General features: G+C 44.1%; 1 protein-coding gene across 4 annotated transcripts in view; it reads right to left on the reverse strand.

The window, feature by feature from the left end:
- The window catches only part of LOC115152832 (protein phosphatase 1B), a 51,042-nt gene extending 26,475 nt beyond the window's left edge, over window positions 1–24,567 (reverse strand). The window contains exons 1-2 of one of the 4 annotated variants that reach the window (XM_029697685.1): window positions 23,812–24,566; window positions 5,171–5,300 (exon numbers count right to left, since the gene is read on the reverse strand). The gene's annotated coding sequence lies outside the window, so the exon portion shown is untranslated. Of the gene's footprint in view, window positions 1–5,170; window positions 5,301–23,811 lie in introns of all 4 variants that reach the window. The other 3 variants (XM_029697687.1, XM_029697686.1, XM_029697684.1) reach the window with 3 other exon arrangements.
- Between the last annotated feature and the right edge of the window lie 642 nt (window positions 24,568–25,209).

Consider the following 25,209-nt stretch of genomic DNA (forward strand, 5'->3'; position numbering starts at 1 on the left):
GCGCCATGCGCACGACCGTGATTTACCATTGGGATAGTGTCTTGAAACCATGAACAAAACGTCGCTGATGGAACATAACGATGGATTATTTGTGACCAAACCTACATTTGTTATTGAAGTAGAAGTCCTGGGAGTGCATTCTGACGAAGAACAGGAAAGGTAAGACCATTTTTCTTATAGTAAATCTGATTTTGGTGAAGGCTAAACTTGCCGGGCGTCTAAATAGCTAGCCCGTGATGGCTGGGCTATGTACTTAGAATATTGCAAAATGTGCTTCATCCGAAAAGCTATTTTAAAATCGGACATATCGAGTGCATAGAGGAGTTCTGTATCTATAATTCTTAAAATAATTGTTATGCTTTTTGTGAACGTTTATCGTGAGTAATTTAGTAAATTGTTAGTAAATTCCCCAGGAGTTTGCAGGGGGGAATGCTAGTTCTGAACGTCACATGCTAATGTAAAAAGCTGTTTTTTGATATAAATATGAACTTGATTGAACAAAACATGCATGTATTGTATAACAATGTCCTAGGTGTGTCATCTGATGAAGATCATCAAAGGTTAGTGATGCATTTAGCTGTCTTCTGGGTTTTTGTGACATTATATGCTAGCTTGAAAAATGGGTGTCTGATTATTTCTGGCTGGGTACTCTGCTGACATAATCTAATGTTTTGCTTTCGTTGTAAAGCCTTTTAGAAATCGGACAGTGTGGTTAGATTAACGAGAGTCTTGTCTTTAAATAGCTGTAAAATAGTCATATGTTTGAAAAATGGAAGTTTTCGGATTTTAGAGGAATTTGTATTTCGCGCCACGCCCATCATTGGATATTGGAGCAGACGTTCCGCTAGCGGAACATCTAGATGTAAGAGGTTAACAAACAAATCACCAACCATTTCGAATCCCACCGTAAATTCTCCGCTATGAAATCTGGTTTCCGAGCTGGTCATGGGTGCACGTCAGCCATGCTTCAAGGTCCTAAATGATATCATAACCTCCATCGCTAAGAGACAATACTGTGCAACTGTATTCATAGGTCTGACCAAGGCTTTCGACTCTGTCAATTACCACATTCTAGTTGGCAGACTCAACCGCCTTGGTTTCTCAAATGACTGCCTCGCCTGGTTCACCAACTACTTCTCAGACAGAGTTCAGTGTGTCAAATCGGAGGGCCTGTTGTCCGGACCTCTGGCAGTCTCTATGGGGGTGCCACAGGGTTCAATTCTCGGGCCGACTCTCTTCTCTGTATACATCAATGACGTCACTCTTGCTGCTGGTCCGCCTCTTCTGCTCTTTTCTTCGGCTTCTGATCCACCTCTAAGCAGACAATACCATTCTTTATACTCCTGGCCCTTCTTTGTACACTGTGTTAACTAACAAATAGCTCAACTAAATTGGATGCAGTCTATCACAGTGCCATCCGTTTTGTCACCAAAGCCCCATATACTACCCACCACTGCGACCTGAATGCTCTCGTTGGGACCTGAATGCTCTCGTTGGGTCCTTTGCACCCCAGTATCTCTACTTGCACATTTATCTTCTGCACATCTATCACTCCAGTGTTTAAATTGCTAAATTGTAATTATTTCGCCATTATGGCCTATTTATTGCCTTACCTCCCGTATCTTACCTCATTTGCACACACTGTATATAGACTTTTTTTCCCATTGTGATAATGACTGTATGTTTGTTTATTCCATGTGTAACTCTGTGTTGTTGTTTGTGTTGCACTGCTTTGCATTATCTTGGCCAGGTCGCAGTTGTAAATGAGAACATGTTCTCAACTAGCCTCCCTGGTTAAATAAAACAAAAAAAGCACGTATATCCTACCAACGGGACATTAAAAACTAATATCATATGTTTCACCTAGTCGTGGCTGAACAACTACATTAATAACATACAGCTGGCGGGTTATACACTATCGACAGGATAGAACAGCAGCCTCTGGTAAGACATGGGGCGGGGGCCTATGCAAATTTGTAAACAGCAGCTGGTGCACAATATCTAACTTAAATCAGTTTAACCTCATTTCTATCAGCATGTTAAATGTGCAACCTGAGGGACAAAAACTCTAGACCACCTTTACTCCACAGAGACACGTACAAAGCTCTCCCTCACCAACCATTTGGCAAATCTGACCATAATTCTATCCTCCTGATTCCTGCTTCAAGCTAAAATTAAAACAGGAAGAAGCACCAGTGACTCAAGTCTATAAAAAAGTGGTCAGATGAAGCAGATGCTAAACTACAGGACAGTTTTGCTAGCACAGACTGGAATATGTTTCGGGATTCTTCCGATGGCATTGAGGAGTACACCACATCAGTCACTGGCTTTATCAATAAGGACGTCGTCCCCACAGTGACTGTACGTACATACCCAAACCAGAAGCCAAGGATTACAGGCAACATCTGCACTGAGCTAAAGGGCAGAGCTGCCGCTTTCAAGGAGCGGGACACTAACCCGGAAGCTTATAAGAAATCCCGCTATGCCCTCCGATGAACCATCAAACAGGCAAAGAGTCAATACAGAACTAAGATCGAATAGTACTACACCGGCTCCGACGCATGTCGGATGTGGCAGGGCTTGCAAACTATTACAGACTACAAAGGGAAGCACAGCCGAGAGTTGCCCAGTGACATGAGCCTACCAGAAGAGCTAAATAACTTCTATGTTCGCGTCGAGGCAAGTAACACTGAAACATGCATGAGAGCATCAGCGGTTCCAGACGGCTGTGTAATCACGGTCTCTGCAGCCGATGTGAGTAAGACCTAGGGTTGCACATTTTGGGGAATATTCAGAGGTGGAAACTTTCTGTGGGAATTACGGAAATATATGCAAATTAATATTACCATTTAAATAGATGTTTTTGCATTGGATATATTTACCATATCATATGGAGACAAACAAACAGTTTACCTTATCATAAGTAGACAAAATTGCAAATGATTAAATCCTTCCAATCGAAATAAAAAAAACTATTTAGTTACGGATTGAACTTTAATTAAATGAGTCGACTCATTCACATGGGTTGATTTCACTGAACAAAAGGGAATATTGAATGATCCATCGCATCTCCCAAAAACATTTCTGTAAAATGATAGTCTAGAAACTAAAGCTTTGGTTGTCTTCCTCTCAGGCTTCCTTGTCTTCTCCCTGGACCTCCTCAATGTCCACCTCTTGAACATCAGACTCTGAGGCCTCATCTTCACTGTCACTTTCCAACCTTGTTGAGGATGGCTCTTTGTCAGGCTCAAAAAGCCTCAAATTTGCCCTTATGGCCACTGATTTTTCCAACCCTAGTATTGGTCAGCCTGTTGCGTGCTTCGGTGTGTGTGTTCCCACACAAGGACCAGTTGCTCTCTGAGGCGGGTAATGTTAGTGGGATTTGGAGGATGATGGAAGCAAGAGGAAAGAGCCTCAGATCCACAAAGTCCCTTCCACCAGGTGGCTGATGAGATATGTTGGCACGACTGCCCTATTGCATATCCATCCCAAAGCCATTGCTTGGAAGTGTACTTCGCCAGACTGCAAAGAACCTTGCCCTCATCCAGGCCAAGGTGGCGAGACACGGTAGTGATGACACCATAGGCCCTGTTGATCTCTGCATCAGACAGGATGCTCTTGCCAGCATACTTGGGGTCCAACATGTACGCTGCGGCGTGCATGGGCTTCAGGAAGAAGTCTTCACGCTTTTTGATGTATTTCAGAACTGCAGTTTCCTCTGCTTGGAGCAACAGTGAAGTGGGCAGGGCAGTACGGATTTCTTCTCTTACATCTGCAAGCAGAGTCTGAACATCAGACAGGACAGCATTGTCTCCCTCAATCCATGCAATGGCTACAGCTATAGGTTTCAGGAGTTTCAGGCTGCGTACCACTCTCTCCAAAAATACATCATCCAGGAGGATCCTCTTGATGGGGCTGTCCATATCGGCAGACTGTGATATGGCCATTTCTTGGAGAGACTCTTACCCCTCCAGGAGACTGTCAAACATGATGATGACACCACCCCAATGGGTGCTGCTGGGCAGCTTCAATGTGGTGCTCTTATTCTTCTCACTTTGCTTGGTGAGGTAGATTGCTGCTATAACTTCACCCTTCACATACTTAACCATTTACTTGGCTCTCTTGTGGAATGTATCCATTGTTTTCAGTACCATGATGTCCTTGAGGAGCAGATTCAATGCATGAGCAGCACCTTCTGTGGTCCAAGGTCATTGATGACTGCCTTCAGCTCAACTGCAATGTAGAGACCGGTGTGCCTGTTGTTCCTTGTGTCTGTGCTCTTGTAGAATACTGGTTGAGGGGTGGAGATTATGTAGTTAATTATTCCTTGCCAACTTACATTCGACCACCCATCAGAGATGATTGCAATACAGTCTGCTTTCTCGATGATTTGCTTGACCTTCACTTGAACTCTGCATCCAGCAAATTAGTAGATAAAGTATGTCTGGTTGGAGGGGTGTATGCTGGGCAAAGAACATTCAGAAATCTCTTCCAATACACATTGCCTGTGAGCATCAGAGGTGAACCAGTTGCATACACAGCTCGAGCAGGACATTCATTAGCATTTCTCTGACTACGTTCCTCCATTGAGTCAAAAAAACTTCTGATTCGAGGAGGACAATGAGCTGTTGCTATAAGGTGTCTGATTCATCATTTTCACCTCGAATAGAAGTAGAGGGACTTTTGTCAGAGGTTGCTGCTTGTGAGCGCTGAGGGAACTTTATGCACTTGGCCAGATGATACGGGCATTTTTGTTGCATTCTTCACATATGATTTGGCACATTACTTGCAAATGTACACAGATTTTCCTTCTACATTAGCTGCAGTGAAATGTCTCCACACATCAGATAGTGCTTGTGGCATTTTCTTGTAATTTTTTTTTAAAATGAGTAAACAAATATATACAATTCCATGTACAGATAAATAGTTCTGCAGTTAAATTAAGCAACTCCTTTGTAAGATAAATGTTTTAAAATGAAACATGTATGGAAACAGGTGAATTAACACTCAGTTAGCAGGCTCAAGCAAGCTAAAACCCACGAACTAGCAGAAATTGTTAACAAGTTAGAAATGATTTAAAACATCTGTAGGCTACTATTTACTAATTATCAAAATATCATGCATGTCACAAAATAAATTCACCCCACCCAGTATTGTAATCAATACTTACCAGAAAGCATGTAGTCCTTGGCTCAGACAGTGTAGTAGTGTGGTCTCAATAGCATCTCATTAGTGTGCAAGATCATGAGAATCAGCTGTGATGTGACGGACGAGTGTACTGCACGTGATGGAAGAATGCACTGTGCATGCAGAGAGTTGCAATTCCATTGAATTGGGGATAGTTTAACCAAAATATGCCACAAGACCTAGAATTGCCTTCTGTGTATCCCACAATTTTTTAAAAAACTTTTTTGATGAATTTAAGCAAAATTTCCCCAAATTCCTGGGCTTAACTTCCCATGCAAAACTTCCTGAAAAATTCCGTAAATTTACCAGAAAGTTTCCGACCCTTTGCAACCCTAGTAAGACCCTAAAACAGGTCAACATTCACAAAGCCGTAGGGCCAGACGGATTACCAGGATGTGTACTCTGAGCATGCGCTGACCAAGTGTCTTCATTGAAATGTTCAACCTCTCCCTGTCGGAGTCTAATACCAACATGTTTCAAGCAGACCACCATAGAGCCTGTGCCCAAGAACATTAAGGTAAACTGCCTAAATGACTACCGACCCGTAGCACTCATGTCTGTAGCCATGAAGTGCTTTGAAAGGTTGGTCATGGCTCACATCAACACCATTATCCCGAAAACCATAGACCCACTCCAATTTGCATACCGCCACAACAGATCCACAGATGACGCAATCTCTACTGCCCTTTCACACCTGGACAAAAGGAACACCTATGTGAGAATGCTATTCATTGACTACAGCTCAGCGTTCAACACCATAGTGCCTTCAAAGCTCATCATTAAGCTAAGGAACCTGAGACAACACCTCCCTCTGCAACTGGATCCTGGACTTTGACGGGCCACCCCCAGGTGGTAAGGGTAGGTAACAACACATCTGCCACGCTGATCCTCAACACAGGGATGTCAAGGGTGCGTGCTCAGTCCCCTCCTGCACTCCCTGTTCACTCATGACTGCACGGCCAGGCATGACTCCAACACCCTTATTAAGTTTGCCGATGACACAACAGTGGTAGGCCTGATCACCGACAACGATGAGCCAGCCTATAGGGAGGTCAGAGACTTGACCATGTAGTGCCAGGACAACAACCTCTCACTCAACATGATCAAGACAAAGGAGATGATTGATGACTACAGGAAAAGGAGGTGCGAGCACACCCCCATTCTCATCGACATGGCTGTAGTGGACCAGGTTGAGAGTTCCTTGGCGTCCACATCATCAACAAACTAACATGGTCCAAGCACACCAAGACAGTCATGAAGAGGGCACGATAAAACCTATTCCCCCTCAGGAGCTGGAAAAGATTTGGCATGGGGCCTCAGATCCTCAAAAGGTTCTACAGCTGCACCGTCGAGAGCATCTTGACGGGTTGCATCACTGCCTGGTATGGCAACTGCTCGGCCTCCGACCACAAGGCACTACAGAGGGTAGTGCGTACGGCCCAGTACATTACCGTGGCCAAGCTTCCTGCCATCCAGGACCTCTATACCAGGCAGTGTCAGAGGAAGGTCCTAAAAATTGTTCATGACTCCAGCCACCCTAGTCATGGACTGTTCTCTCTGCTACCGCATGGCAAACGGTACCGGAGTGACAAGTCTAGGTCCAAGAGGCTTCTGAACAGTTTCTACCCCCAAGCCATAAGACTCCTGAACAGCTTATCAAATGGCTAACCAGACTATTTCCATCCCCCCCCTACACTGCTGCTACTCTGTTATCATCTATGCATAGTCACTTTAATAATTCCACCTGCATGTACATATTACCCCAATTTCCTCGACACCGGTGCTCCCGCACATTGACTCTATACCGGTACCCCCTGAACATAGTCCCGCTATTGTTAATTTACTTTTTAAATTATTTGTTCTTCTTATCTTACTTTTATTTGTATTTTCTTAAAACTGCATTGGTTAAGGGCTTGTAAGTAAGCATTTCACTGAAAGGTCTACACCTGTTGTATTTGGCGCATGTGACAAATAAAATGTGATTTAATTTATTCTCATCTTGATAAACATAGTTTCTGATATGAATTGTGTTCCCATACTCGAAGATGTTTCCTCTCTCCCACACAGAGAAAACCCTTGCAGAGGTCGGTGGCACTGCAGTGATGTAACCACAGGACTGCTCTAGCTCTGGGGCTGTTGTCATGTGTTCCATCTCTATGGTTACTGGGCTTGGAGTGGCAGCCAAGTGGTTCCTATAGCAATGGGGAGCTCTAGCACTGCTGAACAGCAAACCCCTGACCATGCACTGTTTCTTCGCTTGAATGACAGGAGTTTTGTGGAAATAAACACTGAACACACACTCTTCAGTCGTCATCCCATTTCCCCTGATCCTGGTGTTTCGGTGTATTTGAACAACAGCACGAAGAGTAAGGTAATAACACTCCTCAGCTTGGATTAATGTCCCACCTCCCCCAATCATGATCCCTCAACAGAACATGTGAACCTCGACACAGCTTTCATCAGTAAGTCATCTGAATATCCATGCATTTAAAATCACAAAACGGTTTAATGATTTAATTGCAGTACTGCTGAGCACATTAAATTGCCATGCTCAGAGACATATCCCCAGGAACATGAAGAAGCCTGATTGGTGGGATTTATTGCCAAAGATGAATTTTGATTCAGGTCAGTGAGCCAGTCCTTGAGGGCAGGGCAGGGCAGGGCAGTGACGGCAGCTGTCAGTCAGTCAGCCAGCCAGTGAGGGCAGGGCAGTCAGTCAGTGACGGCGGGTCCGGGCAGTCAGTGACGGGCAGGTCGGTCGGGTCAGTCAGTCAGTCAGCCAGCCAGTGAGGGCAGGTCAGTCAGTCAGTGACGGCGGGTCCGGGCAGTCAGTGACGGGCAGGTCGGTCGGGTCAGTCAGTCAGTCAGTGACGGGCAGGTCAGTCAGTCAGTCAGTCAGTGACGGGCAGGTCAGTCAGTCAGTCAGTGACGGGCAGGTCAGTCAGTCAGTCAGTCAGTGACGGGCAGGTCAGTCAGTCAGTCAGTCAGTGACGGGCAGGTCAGTCAGTCAGTCAGTCAGTGACGGGCAGGTCAGTCAGTCAGTCAGTCAGTGACGGGCAGGTCAGTCAGTCAGTCAGTCAGTGACGGGCAGGTCAGTCAGTCAGTCAGTCAGTGACGGGCAGGTCAGTCAGTCAGTCAGTCAGTGACGGGCAGGTCAGTCAGTCAGTCAGTGACAGGCAGGTCAGTCAGTCAGTCAGTGACGGGCAGGTCAGTCAGTCAGTCAGTCAGTGACGGGCAGGTCAGTCAGTCAGTCAGTCAGTGACGGGCAGGTCAGTCAGTCAGTCAGTCAGTGACGGGCAGGTCAGTCAGTCAGTCAGTCAGTGACGGGCAGGTCAGTCAGTCAGTCAGTCAGTGACGGGCAGGTCAGTCAGTCAGTCAGTCAGTGACGGGCAGGTCAGTCAGTCAGTCAGTCAGTGACGGGCAGGTCAGTCAGTCAGTCAGTCAGTGACGGGCAGGTCAGTCAGTCAGTCAGTCAGTGACGGGCAGGTCAGTCAGTCAGTCAGTCAGTGACGGGCAGGTCAGTCAGTCAGTCAGTCAGTGACGGGCAGGTCAGTCAGTCAGTCAGTGACGGGCAGGTCAGTCAGTCAGTCAGTACGGCAGTCAGTCAGGCAGGTCAGTCAGTCAGTCAGTCAGTGCAGGTCAGTCAGTCAGTGACGGGCAGGTCAGTCAGTCAGTCAGTCAGTGACGGGCAGGTCAGTCAGTCAGTGACGGGCAGGTCAGTCAGTCAGTGACGGGCAGGTCAGTCAGTCAGTCAGTGACGGGCAGGTCAGTCAGTCAGTCAGTCAGTGACGGGCAGGTCAGTCAGTCAGTCAGTCAGTGACGGGCAGGTCAGTCAGTCAGTCAGTCAGTGACGGGCAGGTCAGTCAGTCAGTCAGTCAGTCAGTCAGTCAGTCAGTGACGGGCAGGTCAGTCAGTCAGTCAGTCAGTCAGTCAGTCAGTGACGGGCAGGTCAGTCAGTCAGTCAGTCAGTCAGTCAGTCAGTCAGTCAGTCAGTCAGTCAGTGAGGGCAGGGTCTTGGCAGAGGGAGCAGAGCAGGCCCAGGTGCCGTACAGTAGAGCTCTGTTCGCTTTGTGCACACGCCCCTCTCGTTATTTAGGAGAAATGAAAGAAACGTCATCATGTCAGTGCTGGACCAGAGGGCTGGGCCGGGCAGGGTGAGCCGGACTGGGGCTGGCTACAGGACAGGGTCCACCTTGAGGCCCTGCTGAGGGATTATGACTGAGTCTTGGTACTAAGAGCACCCTTAATAGGATTAATGAAGTCATGATGCAAAATAAGTCTCTCACAGTATAGGGAGACTTCCCTCTTCTATACACCCTGGTCTTTTCATTCCCACTCCCTAAACAAGCCCAATCACATGCCCATCACATCCCCACCAGGGTCATGCAGACCTAGGCCGATGACATTTATAACTAACCCAATATAGTTAATTTGTGACGTTCTTAATGGGAGCAAATGAAGCAGTGGGCAGAACAAGCAAGGTGGGCAGAGCCAAGCACGAGCTAGTGAGATCCTATTGGCCCGTTCTAGCATGTACTTGCATATTTCCGTTAGAGAACACATTCTCTGAAGTGCGAGTGTGCAATAACTCAAAATCACCCTAACACTCACAACTTTGGAAAAGGGTCACGTCTACAAAACTATATTGCGATAGGGCTTTTCTTCAAATGAGAAAATCAGCAGAATGTCGGCAGAGTGCCATCTCGCCTCATATTCTACCACTGCCAGCCACTGGGCTTCCTCTCATCACCATAGGTGGGGAGTGGAAATTCCAACCGGATGCTTCACATTTATACATCCGGTGAAACAGTCTCCTTGTTCTATCTGCACCTAGGAGATAGTTCTATGCCATATTATGGGAATCCATTGTAAACAGAAGATAAACAGAGGTGTTGCCAAGCAACTATCAACCTTGCATGGCATCATCCAGGCTAGCAGTGCCATCAACACCATGTGATGTGACAGTGAGCGCATCCCATGACGAGACAGGGCCACGAGTGACCCACATCCAGCTCCCACCCCCTGGGGTGGCAGGCACACGAAGGGTTCCAAGATATGAAGAAGGACCTCATAATAGACCTTGTTGGGTTGCGGTCCATTATCCATGACTTTGTCGTTATGTGTTGGTCCCTCTTCAAGCGGTTAAGTTCCAGTCCATTTCCTTGGTGCAGGCACATCTTACGACCCATGAACTGGGGTAGACCAGACCGTAAACATGGAATTGTTTAACCCCCCTCTGACAGTGACTGTGGATTCTGGCTGAACTACTGAGAGACATTCTGCTGAAGTCATGGATTGACAGCGTTTGGGATAGTTCAGTTTCTCTCTATTTCCTCTGAGTCACATCACGTCTGTGCTGTTTTCTTGCCTGCTCCGTCTGTCCAACTCACCCAGCCAGCACCCATGTCACAGCCATTCAAATCCACCACCTCAGCCATCCCTCTCATTCAAATCATCCACCACCTATCTCTCCCATATCGGTCCCAAGACAACAATAGACATTCACTGTGTGCCGTACACAGACAAACACAAAGCAAACACATCCTCTTGTGTCATTGACAGCAGGAATGTTAAGGGATCATGTTCTGGTTCTCCAGGAACCTATCAGAACAAGGAGCATCTTTAAAATGTCCACTTCCTGTCGTGGACGAATCAGAATTAGTTGGGTAACATAGATAATTAAGATGTTTTATTAGTATAATATGCTTATTTGAGGTACTTGTCATTAGAAAGTGTCCATTGGACTCTGGTGTCTTTTCAGTTACACATTTCCCTTAGCTGGGGCTCAGACACTGTGGGCGCAGAGAGGGGAAGAGGTCAGACTTGTCTTTTACTTGTCTCTGTTGCTCTGCAGAATATCAGCAAGAGAGGAGGACCGAATGAAATATTGTCTTCATATGTGAATGTCTCTTTACCTATGCTTAAACCATGTGAAGGGATGGCGTGATTACTGGTGAACCAATGACTTGTCTCCACAATGTCTGTGAGCAAGTCACACCCTCCTTTTCCTTATTGTGGGGAGGTTTATGGCAGTGTCTGGGACCATGGTCTCTTAGATCTCACACTTATCCTGTGATAATATATGGCCTAGAGGCTCACTCCCTCCAGTGAGCCTGTCCAGGAGTGGGGTCAAGAGGGGGTTTGCTTGAGATGGGAGTATCTAGAGTTGACAATTGATATATGCCATTGGATGAAATGGTGTTTTCGTTCTATACCGTACCTGGGAGGGACAGTTCTAAGGAGACCAGATACTGGGCTATATAATGAACCAGGTTGACATAGCAGTTACTGTCTGATGTGTTTTATGGATATCTGTCATACAAAACGTAACCTTTGTGAACTGTTACTAAGTATCTGTGGTTTGTCAATGTACGTTGAAGGGGCTGTATCGTGGCTATAAAAGATCCCTGAGCCATTCTGTAAGCACCTCATTAAATGATTCATTCGAGAGAATGCATTGGTGGGGTCAAGAACTTTTGCAAAAGTATCTTAAGTATTAAAGATGTAGTTTAACTCGGACTGGTGTGTTTTGTAACTCCTCATTTGGTAATGCAGAAATTAGCCACCACATTCCTCACTAGAATTGGGAGAAGAAGCCAAAATCTCCAGACCGTTTTACACGGGACAAAGGGACTTCAGAGGGTCTTAAAAAGGTAGCTATACTGAGGTAGCATAGGCCCACCCACTTGGCAACTAGGCCCACCCAATGGGGAGCCAGGGTCAGCCAGTCAGAATGAGTTTTTACCCACAAAAAGGGATTTATTAAAAGACAGAAATACTCCTTATCACCCTCCCCTCTCAGACAATTGCACAGGTGAAGAAGCCAGATGTGTAGGTCCTGGGCTGGCGTGGTCACAAGTGGTCTGCGGTTGCGAGTCCTCTAAAGTTCTCTAAAACGACGTTGGAGGCAGCTTATGGTAGAGAAATGGACATTAAATTCTTGCAACAGCTCTGGTGGACGTTCCTGCAGTCAGCATGCCAATTACACGCTTCCTCAAAACTTCAGACATCTGTGGCAGTGTTGTGTGAAATAACTGCACATTTTAAAGTGGCATTATTGTCAGGCACAAGGTGCACATGTGTAAGGATCATGACGTTAATCAGCTTCTTCATGTGCCACACCTGTCAGGTGGATGGATTCTTTTGGCAAAGGAGAAATGCTCACTAACAGTGATATAAACAAATGTGTGCACAAAATTTGAGAGAAATAAACTAAACTATGACCTGTTCACCAGATTTATCTGCTGCTCCAGTTTCAACTGTTCTGCCTGCGGCTATGGAACCCTGACCTGTTCACTGGACGTGCTACCTTGTCCCGGACCTGCTGTTTTCGACTCTCTCTCTACCGCACCTGCTGTCTCGAACTCTGAATGATCGGCTATGAAAAGCCAACTGATATTTACTCCTGAGGTGCTGACCTGTAGCAACCTCTACAACCACTGTGATTATTATTATTTGACCCTGCTGGTCATCTATGAATGTTTGAACATCTTGGTCATGTACTGTTATAATCTCCACCCAGCACAGCCAGAAGAGGACTGACCACCCCTCCGAGCCTGGGTCCTCTCTAGTTTATGGCCTTTCCAGGGAGTTTTTCCTAGCCACCAAGCTTGGGATGGATGAATGGCACTGCTCTTCCCTAGGCATGCATTGAAGTCAATGGGAGACTAGCCTAACTGAAAATTCGATGTAGATGGATGTTAGGATTGGTGTAGTCAGACCCACCATTGAATACCACTAAGAACAGAAAAAGTAAGGAGAAGTAAAGGTGGGCAGACAGATAAGGCTGCATGGCACTGTGGGGGCTGTGTACTGTTAAGGCATATATTATGACGACACTAAGGTTGTTTGTTTTGGACTTAGGTGACGGCTTTTTCGGCTGTTCGGGCACACCATTTTTTTCCGAGGCAAACCTAAGTTCGGAGCCAAAGTCTTTGCCCCTTCATCGGTGATTAGTCAACAGTAGGGATTCTTCAATAAAGTATTTGTTGTCTTTCAACGAGAGACGACTTGTCATGCACATTTATTCCATTGAGAAATACTGCACCAAACATCTTAGTTCAATGTAAAATTGCGTGACTAAGATCTCTGCAAAAACGTCAAATATTTATGACGTAGATTTATTGTGACCATTTTGAGTAAGTGTATACTGACTACGACATCTCGAGATGGACAAACAGTACTATTGCCACTGTTTTCTAGTTTTTCAAGCTAACGTCGGCTAGCTGCCAGCTGAACTGAAGGATGCTGACTCCTTTAGCCTAATTGATGGGAATCACAGCCTTTTTTCCCCCAACAGAGCAAACACATCATCCTCATTCTAAGATGGAGAATGCCATTTCTAAATCCTGAGTCAGTCCTACAAAACAAACACCTCTTCAGGCTACTGAGTAGCCTAATCATGAAATTGTAGTCTGGCCTTAGATGAAGATTGGATACTAAAGTCATCATCCACAAATAGGCCTATACACACATGCACAAACAAATCCACAGTCAAACATCTCACACTGACTGAACTCCTCCCAGTTGTCATGACGTTGGCCTCTTTGGGTACAGGAAGGACAGTTGACCTCCTCCCATTTGTACCATCACCCAACCTACCTTCCCCCCAACCCAGGGTTGTAAAAATTCCAAGAGGAGAATCTACTACCACATGTTTCATAGAGAGACAATATAGCCATATTACCATAAAACTGTTTATATAATAGCCTCAGCGATGAGACTGGCATCATAATGGTTGTATAAAATGTATTAATAAGGATAAAGCTATTTGTAATACATTGAGATGCTATGTACTGATGTTAATGTGATAGAATTGGATTTCTGTAACCAAGTCTAACTCAGTCGTAGGCACGCCCCCAGGGACACATACAGGACCAGGCGTCATTTGACAAGCCTGTTCTATGGGCACTATAAAACACCCCCTGATTTACATTTCTTCAGACCAGGCCTGCACTCCATGGCCATTAGGTTTTATCATCCAAGTACTCTACTGAAAGTGAACCATACCACGTGATTAACTTTTAGACTATCGATATCGACAGAATAAGAACAAGTCTTTGATATTAATTATTAGTCTGCAGCTAAGTAAATTATATCATCGAACGCGAAGACCAACGAAACATCCATTCTATGACGACATTAATGAATGTCGCTCTGAAAGATCCATTCTAACCGAGAGAGAGAGAACGCGGACAAAACTCTCCATCAGAACATAACTCTTCAAAAGGGATCCCGACGACACGAGCGTAAATATATATTGATTGCAATTGTTCCCGAATGAGTGAGCCTTCAATTGTCAATTGTTAATATTAAATGAACTCTGTGTAACTTCTCAGCTGACCGTTTATGACCCATTGTCTAACAGACCAGCCATGCTTGTTAGCCATTAGGGCACATTACTATACCAATCCTTTGTGACGATAATTACTGTTTGTATGTTTTCTGTTAATTACTTAGTGTAGTAAATAAATGATTTTAAGACAATTGATGTATGGATGATTTTAGTAAAGACTGGGTTCGTGCAGATACAACAATTTACGACGTTTGGAATGAGACTGGACGCGAGGTAAAATACACCATTCAAACCAGAAGATAATCGGCCTATATTATAATATAGGAAAGTTATATTAGGAAAATTATAACTTTGTAATCTGAATATTTTTCTTGGTGCCCCGATCTCCTAGTTAATTACAATTAAACGATTAATCAGTTTAATCGCGTGATAATAATTACAGGGAGTTAGGTTTATCAATTATCTTCAGTTTAATGGTACCCAAAGACACGACACAGTGGTTCAGTCAAGAGTTCCCAGGAATGACCGGGCCAGAGGCGTGTTTCTCTCATCTCTCTGGAACCATTTCAACTGAATTTTACATGGAATGTTGTTCTGGGGGCAAAAAGTAAAACCAACAATTCTAATAATTATTATCTTTGGGAGAGCTTGGGTCTTTCTTCACTGCAAAAGGGTGTGAATATCAGAGTGACTCTGCACACCAACTCAAATTGCACATACAACACACATATGCATAGGTGGTGCAAAACCCTCAAAGCAAATTAACACACTGCATGTGTTCAGTTATCCACTTTATAATGATTGAGTTCAGTTATCTGGCCTCTCCTGACCCGTTCAGTCCCTTTCCCCACAGATACCCTGTTCAACGTTACCAGTGGACACTTATTTAGGTGTCATTCTGAGCCCTCCAGTCAACAGTGTGCCGACATCTGGACAGGGAGACAGGGTTTATCACTCAGAGGAAAGGATAGAGAGCCAGCCAGAGTGGAGCAATTCACGGTTGACACCATTTCTGTTGGTGACATCATTAACGGTCACGTCAGTCAGTAATTGGTTCCCAAATGTTTTTGCACCATGACCCGGCTGAAGCCTTTCATATTTTCTTGTGACCCATCCAATAAACATTAATATTTTTGGCCACGACCAAAAACGCATTTGCAGACACCGAATTCAACAGGACTCATGGTTCACGGTGGTTCACATACATTTGATACTGCCATCCCACATTGTTTATGAAAATGTATAACACTCCAAAATATACCGTAACCCTAAAGATCTTTATTTATTAAATGCATTTAAGTTGTGTTCCTGAGTGTGACACTCAGGAACATAGGCATAAAACATACTATGACTTCATTACTGACACAGAAATACACGTCACTGATTGGGCTAGTACTCTCTGCATCCCACACACATCCATAACCCCCCGCACACATCCATAACCCCCCGCACACATCCATAACACACATCCATAACACACATCCATAACCCCCCGCACACATCCTTAACCCCCCCGCACACATCCATAGCACACATCCTTAACCCCCCCGCACACATCCATAGCACACATCCTTAACCCCCGCACACATCCATAACACACATCCTTAACCCCTGCACACATCCATAACACATCCATAAACCCCGCACCTAGAGCTGCAAACTCATTGGCCGAGACACACATTTTACTCTCTTCTCACACCACATATTTCACACATTGAAAAGTACTGAATGTATTTTTCTAAATTAGTCCATTGTATAGTCAGCACGTTAACCTTTCAACTGTGCTCCAAATCGTTTTGAAATGGGAGCATCTGCGCCTTCAATTTACCATCAGGAGCGGAACCTCTATCATTGTCCTGTCTTGTCACAGCACTGTCAACCACGGCACATTGAAGCATATGATTGGTCTGGATATGTAAAGGGGCCTCCCAAGTAGCGCAGCAGTCTAAGGCACTGCATCACAGTGCTAAAGGCGTCACTACAGACCCAGGTTCAATCCCGGGCAGCGTTGCAGACGGCCACGACGCTGGAGACCCATGAGGTGGCGTACAATTGGCCCAGCGTCGTCTGGGTTAGGGGAGTGTTTGGCCGGCTGGGACGCTCTAGCAACTTTGTGGCGGGTCGGGCGCATGCGCTTTGGTCGCCAGCTGTACGGTATTTCCTCCGATACATAGGTGCGGCTGGTTTCCGGTTTGAGCGAGCAGTTCGGCTTGGCAGGGTCGTGTTTCAGAGAAAGCATGACTCTTGACAGTCACTTCTCCCGAGTCCAAACAGGAGTTGCAGCGATGGGACAAGACTAACTACCATATGGATATAACAAAAATTGGGGAGAAAAAAAGGGTGTCAAACAGATTGCGAACCCAAAAGTGTAAGTTCAATTCTAGAGGGGGGAAAATAATACAAAAATGATTTGGTAAGGGTGTAGGGGCAGATTATGTAATCTTGTCTTCTGGAGATTTTATTTATTTGTGATCAGTGGAACAATTCTCATTCTTAATGGGCTAAAATACTGGGTCATTACTGTGCTTGTCAGCAACAACACTACTGTTATTCCCCACAATAATAGCATTATTCCACTTCTCCCCAATTCTGCCAGTGTAATCATATATTGGAAATCTGATATGCCTACTTGTGTCTTTTGAAAATGTATGTTTGCAGCCATTCATGGACAGTTTTGAATACGTCATACAAATACCCATTGGATATTAAATGCTCCAGGAATCAAATATAATTTGACGTTTGATTTTAGTATTGTGCACATGCTAGGCAGAGATGGTAGGGGGAAACAACAGCGCATTTGGAAAGTATTCAGACCTCTTAACTTTATCCAAATTTTGTTACATTAGAACCTTATTCTAAAATGTATTCAATTGTTTTTTTCCCCCTCATCAATCTACACACAATACCTCTGGAGATGGGATAACCTTCCAGAAGGACAACCATCTCTGCAGCATTCCACCAATCAGGCCTTTATGGTAGAGTGGCCAGACAGAAGCCACTCCTCAGTAAAAGACACGACAGCTCGCTTGGAGTATGCCAAAAGGCACCTAAAGGACTCTCAGGCCATGAGAAACAAGACTTTCTGGTCTGATGAAATCAAGATTAAACTCTTTGGCCTGAATGCCAAGGATCACATCTGGAGGAAACCTGGCACCATCCCTACAGTGAAGCATGGTGGTGGCAGCATCATGGTTGGGGATGTTTTTCAGCGACAGGGAGACTAGTCAGGATCTAGGGAAAGTTGAACGGAGCAAAATACAGAGATCCTTGATGAAAAACTGCTCCAGAGCGCTCAGGACCTCAGACTGGGGCGAAGGTTCACCTTCCAACAGGACAACGACCCTAAGCACACAGCCAAGACAACACAGGAGTGGAGTCTCTGAATGTCCTTGAGTGGCCCAGCCAAAGACGCCCAGCCAAAGACCGGACTTGAACCCGATCAAACATCTCTGGAGAGATGTGAAAATAGCTGTGCCGCAACGCTTCCCATCCAACCTGACAGAGCTTGAGAGGATCTGCAGAGAATGGGATAATATCCCCAAATACAGGTGTTCCAAGCTTGTAGCGTCATACCCAAGAACACTCAAGGCTGTAATCGCTGCCAAAGGTCCATCAAACAAAGTACTGAGTAAAGGGTATGCTGCTTACTGATTATTGTAAATGTGATATTTCAAAAAAGCATTTGTTATACATTGGCAAAAATGTCTAATAACCTGTCATTATGGGGTATTGAGTATAGATTGATTAAGGAAAATGTGGAAAAGGGGTCTGAATACTTTCTGAATGCACTGCATTCAGATGAAGATGATGGCAAGGATATTCAACTAGTAAGCCTCAAACCACCTGAAAATGTATATTTATTCGATTTTTCTTTAAGTTTTTGGTGATTTTGTGAAATTAGCCCCATTCTAAGAGACCGGTTAAACGAAAATTGAAATGGTTTGTCTCATTACCTTTAAAGCAGTCTATCGACAAGGAGACCACAATCTATGATTTGGTTAACCACTGCCATTAAATCATTAATATGAAAATGTCCTGTGCAGAGCATTGGTGTAGTGGTAACACTCCCCGACACGTCTCTCATACAACTTTCCACCTGAGAACAGGGATCAATCCCTGCTTCCAACCTTCCCAATGTTTTTCCCATTTACCCGTCTTCTCATTTCATTACTGTCTGAATAAAGTACCAAACCACCTAAAGAATATGTAAAAATAAATAAATAAGCATACTTTACACGTAATCCCCCCAAAATTTCAAAGTAGTCGAATTTTGTGTGTTCATTTAATGTTCAAAGTATCCTGAATACACCGGACCTGTGGTTTTATTCTAACATGTTCCACCCTGGTCATAGGCCTAAGCCATAGAAGCAGAGAGTACTGCTATACTATTCAATGAACATGTCAGACGTTCTGGATGGCTTTCCATCTCCCATTAATGAGACCAAATGTCTGAGCCGTCCAACATAAACACCAGCTCTACAACTGAGTGGGAATAACAGGCTGAATGAGCAGCTGGGTTGTGTTCAGTTCTGCGCAAAAAAAGGATGACATGTTTTCAAACACAGTTAACAGAACAAGCCTAAGCCTACTAAAACTTACCCAATAAGAACCAGGACCAGGAGTCAAGAACAAAAAAAATAAAATCCAGACCACTACTTTTTTCCCCCAACTCCCCACCCTCTATTCAGACCATCAACCCCACCACCACCCATGAGGTACTGAGACCAAGGATAACAGGATGTCATGACACCCTGAGGCCTCAGAAGCACTGATTCTCTATGGCAGTCGAGGCGACGGGCTCAAAACAAACAGAGAGCTACCTTCCTTCCAAGAAAGTGAGAGGCTCGTTCTTGGAAGGAGACATCACTGTTGGTTTTGAGCCCGTCACCACCTCACCTGGTCGTCTGAAGCCCCATGACTGCTAGGCCTAATCACTTTATCAGAGAAACTCGGTCATCATAAGTGTCGCCCATCTACACAAACATTAAAAAAAAAAGTATATTTTGGGGCTACAGGAGTAAATCATAGTCCAGACGCGATAACTATGTCGCAATGGGCCGCCAGACTACGCAGCTCTGAGACCACAGGCCAAACGTGCACCTCCACACAATTCCCAACTAACGGGGCTCCGATACACATCTATTCATTTCAATGTGTTGACAGTTGGAGAACTTGCTGTGCTCAGAATTTGAAAATATGAAAGCCAACAGCCCAATATTCTAGAACACTGCTGTGTGTACAAGTTTTAGACTATGATGGATGCTTAAGACCTGTGGTGCTCAGGTCACTTTCAGAGCAGCAGAATGAATGAGCCCTCAGGCTTTGTTGACCTCCAGGCTTATGTGATTTCAAAACATGTCACTATAGTGAACATTAGACTTCTCTCTCTCCATTCCAGACCATGAACGCATCACCTACTTATCACTCCCTCTCTGTGTGCATATGTGTGTGTGCATACGTTCTACACTGTCAGCAACTCCTTGGGCTAATTTTCCTTTCTCTCTTTTCTTGTAAGTGACCTCTGTATAAAGGATGTTAGACTAGGCCTACTTCTTGTAAGTGACCTCTGTATAAAGGATGTTAGACTAGGCCTACTTCTTGTAAGTGACCTCTGTATAAAGGATGTTAGACTAGGCCTACTTCTTGACTCATGTAAGGGCAAGTGGATTCAATAAGATAATATTCAATGTAATGGCTCCCATCTGAAACACACAACACTTGTTTGAAAGTCTGCCAAATTAACAGCTTTGTCTTGGAAAGGTGCAGGCTACATCACATTTTTCAGTTGACACGAAGACCAAACAGAATTCTACTTAGTTGTTGTGTTGGCAGGATGGCACTGGTTGGTCACGTATTTACATCTAGAGCAAGGATGTTAAGAGCTTCTGACCAACAAGTGTCTTTCGCCTCGGGCTGAGAGAAGTGATATTTACATTGGGACAGGGGCAGCATTTTGCACCAATGTGTCAATATAAACATGTCAATAGCTAGGTTTCCACCTAATTGGCGACAGATTGGATTGTCACATGAATATTGTAAAATCCGCATAAAAACAACATGCACATTTTCCCACCAGAGATGTTTCCATCAAATTGACTTGTTGCTGATAAAAAGGCTGTGCCTGTTGACGTAATGCACACAAAATATACTTTTGCTTAACTTTGTACAGAAAAATATTATAAAATGTCAATGCTTTTCCATCCTATTTTAAACTCTACCAATAGTTGTGTCACAAAAACAGTTGTGTTAAATGGCAAAATGTGCCTACTCTGGTCTTGGCAGATAGCGCTCTAGTCAGCGCTCTAGCCAACAGCTCAGCGATACAGTGCGGGTAGGCTGTGGAGGTAGGCTAGTCTACATGATGAGATTATTATGGATAAGAGCAAGAACATGTTTGTCAAACAGCAGTCAAGCATAGATCATCATGTCACCAGAGTAAGACCCTCAATATTAATTGGAAAGGAGCATCAAGCTCACCGTGCACTTTCACCACCCTGTGAAGTTCATAAGTTACACTACATGACCAAAAGTATGAGGACACCTACTCCTCAAACATCTTATTCCAAAATCATGGCCATTAATATGGAGTTGGTCTCCCCTTTGCTGCTATAACAGCCTTCAATCTTCTGGGAAGGCTTTCCACTAGATGTTGGAACATTACTGCGGGACTTGCTTCCATTAAGCCACAAGAGCATTAGTGAGGTCGGGCACTGATGTTGGGCGATAAGGCCTGGTTCGCAGTCTGCGTTCCAATTCATCCCAAAGGTATTCGATAGGGTTGAGGTAAGGGCTTTGTGCAGGCCAGTCAAGTTCTTCCAGACGGATCTCGACAAACCATTTCTGTATGGACCTCGCTTTGTGCACGGGGGTATTGTCATGCTGAAACAGGAAAGGGCCTTCCCAAACTGTTGCAACAAAGTTGGAAGCAAAGCATTGTCTAGAATGTCATTGTATGCTGTAGCATTAAGATTTTCCTCAACTGAAACTCAAGGGCGTAGCCCGACCCATGAAAAACAGCCCCAGACCATGATTCCTCTTCCACCAAACTTTACAGTTAGCACTATGCATTCGGGCAGGTTGCGTTCGTCAAACCCATATTCGTCCTTCGGACTGCCAGATGATGAAGTGTGATTCCAGAGTCCAATTGCAGCCGACGCTTGGCATAGCGCATGGTGATCTTAAGGTTGTGTGCGGCTGGTCGGACATGGAAACCCATTTCATGAAGCTCCCGACAAACAGTTGTTGTTCGTTGCTTACGTTGCTTCCAGAGGCAGTTTGGAACTCAGGAGTGAGTGTTGCAACAGAGGACAGATTAATTTTACACGCTACGTGCTTCAGCACTTCTGTTCTGTGAGCGTGTGTGGCCTACCACTTCAGCGCTGAGCCGTTGTTGCTCCTAGACATTTCCACTTCACAATAACAGCACTTACAGTGGACCGGGGCACCTCTAGCAGGGCAGAAATTCAACAAACTGACTTGTTGGAAAGGTGGCATCCTATGAGGGTGCCACATTGAAAGTCACTGAGCTCTTCAGTAAGTCCATTCTACTGTCAATGTTTGTCTCTGGAGATTGCATGGCTGTATGCTCTATTTTATAAACCTATCAGCAACGGGTGTGGCTGAAATAGCGGAATCCACTCATTTGAAGAGATGTCCACATACTTTTGCATATATAGCGTATTTCATACGTAGCTTTAAAAACTGCGTGTTTCCCAAGAAGTAGTGGAGGACCACAAACCATATCACAGCATGTCTCCAAGCTTACATCGAAATAATGGTTATTATATCAATATTTGTGCATAGACATTTCCACTGCCATGCCTCGCATAATACATTTTACAGACACAAAAAGATCACACCATGTCGAACGAACAAAGTATGTCAGCATTTATAAAATTGTACCGAAACTTCCTGTTTCCATCACAGCTGTCATGTTGTTTTTTTTAATAGTGTGACTTTATTCGCATTAAAACTGTGAATGGAAACATGGCTAATGATGATGCAATTTCATCTACACAGCTGACTCTCCCCCAGGTGTTGGTAGTCAGTAATAACAACACAAGTCATTGTCATCTCTACTGAAACCTGAAGGGGGACCCATATGGTGCACCCAGATAATGTAAGCAGGTGTGACTGTTCAGATCACACAAAACAGACATAGAGAGGAGTGAGCCTTCAACTGAAAATGTCTCGTCCTGCAAGTACTTGCACTTAGCCTAATAGCCATACACTGTCTATATATAACTTCCAATAAAGCCTGAACTATTTGACTTTAGCTGGACCTGATTGTTTTTTACGACTAATACTTTCCCTCTGAGTTGCATACTATTGGAATGACTGGACCACATCTGTGACATAAGTGCAGTGCACAATTATTGCATAACTGGGAGGTATTCACCAGGAACCAAACAGATCTCAGTAAACATGTTCCATTGCAAACCGTTTCACTACAGTATCTGACTAATAAATACACCCATCGCAACAGGAGTATCACACAAACTACTAAGGGGAACAAGTCAGACAAGGATACAGAACACACCATGTCAGTTTACATATGGTTATAGTCCTGGCTTAGCTAGTTCTATCCACCTGGAATGGCACTGTTGATCGTGGGATAGCTAATGAAGAACAATCAAATCACTGCTGTTAAACAACTTCCCAGAGGCTAAATAAATATAGACCTCTGTATAAAGAGTCTTGCAGATTCGGTCAACAATGTTTGTAGCTAATGTTGTCGTTTCCAGTGACGTTATTGGACACTGCCAAATGTCACTCACCTATATAATGTGACTATAAGTTAATATAACGTTAGATAGTATGAACCCAATTAAAACTAGCTTGCCGGCGGTCTTGGCCGCTCGTATATTATGGATAACGACCAAATTAGCGTGTATTTCTAGTTGGCCAGCTAGCCATCTGTAGCCAAGAACAAGTAAGTGGCTGGGCCAGTGTGGCTTCTGTGTTGAGGAGTTACAGTAGCTAAACAGTGTTGTGCAAGCGTGGGGAAATGTGCTACACTGTCAACAACAACTGCTAGCGTTAGCGAAATTCCGAAAGGCTACCGTACAAGCAAAGGTCGACTTCAATCAATGTCCATTTAATGTTACCGTTTTCGCTAGTTAACTATATCATGTAATTAGCTTTTATGCCATAACTAGCTAACTACACAAATAACTAGCACATATTTACGCTGAAAGACGTGATTTAGTATGACTGCAATGTGACTAGCTAGCTAGTCGTAACGTTACGTCTTTAGCTAGCTGGTTAACGTTAAGTCTTAGCTAGCAAGTTGGCTAATACCAATAACCCTGAAATAGTTATCTACTTACGTTTTCGGAGAAATGTACTCTTCTGGTTGCAAGGGAAGATTGATTTGCTTGTCTATCAATTTCTTATTTTAACTAGTTTTCTTGAACTAGCTAGCTACTTATCTGACCAGAATTAAAGCTAGATAGCTAGCGCTTACACGAATTCCCCTTTCAACATTTCTCGGCACTGACTGTGGTCTTTTTTAATGCATGTTTGGCACCAAAAAGAGACAGCGCTATGGTAATAATGGGTTGAGAGATATAAAATACTTGCTAGCTAGTTATCATGGAATAACTGATCTGATGTTGGCAGCTAAATGTATGAAACAGATGACGTTCTTTCCCCCATTGATGGGCTTAAAGCACAGAAGATCCCTGCTCGAAGTCCAGCTCAAGGGAAGTGACATTCTCTCCACTCCTTAGTCATTGGTCAAAGTATACTACAAACTTGAGCTAAGATTGGTACTTATATTTGTCAGTCAAGTTACATTGTGACCTACCCTCTGAGGCAAAATATTGTTGACATTTTTTTTTTTTATCGCTTCGGTACTGTTTTCACTTGCGTCACTTGAGTGGGTTAATTAAGTCACTGACGTGATCTTCCTGTCCGGGTTGGCGCCCCCTCGGGTTCGTGCCGTGGAGGAGATCAGCCTTGTTTCAGGGTAGTAAAATTGGTGGTTTGAAGACATCCCTCTAGTGGTGTAGGGCCTGTGCTTTGGCAAAGTGGGGGGGTTATATCCTGCCTGGTTGGCCCTGTCCGGGAAGTTCGGGGCCTGGCTCAATGTAGGTGGAGTCAAACGTTTGACACCGCCCACGTTTGACCCCGCCCACTTTTTTGTCCATCTGAGGTTTGACAGTCACACACTGAATACAAACACACACGTTTGCGCAAGGCACACATTGAATACAAACGCATTTCATTTTTGAAGATCTTAAGAAATATTATATAAAGTACCAGCAGATGTGTTGTAACACTTTTTGCTTCATGCTATATTTGAGACAAGCAACTGATATTGTTGTAGTGAACAACAGACGTGTTATGTATGTCATGTAATGTTAAAATTGTGTTGATAAATGTTATATCTTTGTAATTATATTATTTAATTGAGCATATATATATATATATATATATATATATATATATATATATATATATATATATATATATACACAGTTACTACCTATCCTGATTTATAATGCTATTTACTTTCGTCATGAGAATGGAGACAGACGATACCATATAGACATACTGACAGGCTGAATGTGCTTTGTACATTAAGTTATACCAGCTCCAGTAAAGAGATCAGAGACTCGGGTGACTTTTACGTCATCTTTACTAAACAACATAACACAATTAACAATTGAAACAATTAACACAGCAGACAAAAACAAGGCTTGACCACTCCTCAAAAATGGCTT

This window comes from Salmo trutta, chromosome 18 (genome assembly GCF_901001165.1).
Source record: "Salmo trutta chromosome 18, fSalTru1.1, whole genome shotgun sequence".
Lineage (NCBI taxonomy): Eukaryota > Metazoa > Chordata > Actinopteri > Salmoniformes > Salmonidae > Salmo > Salmo trutta.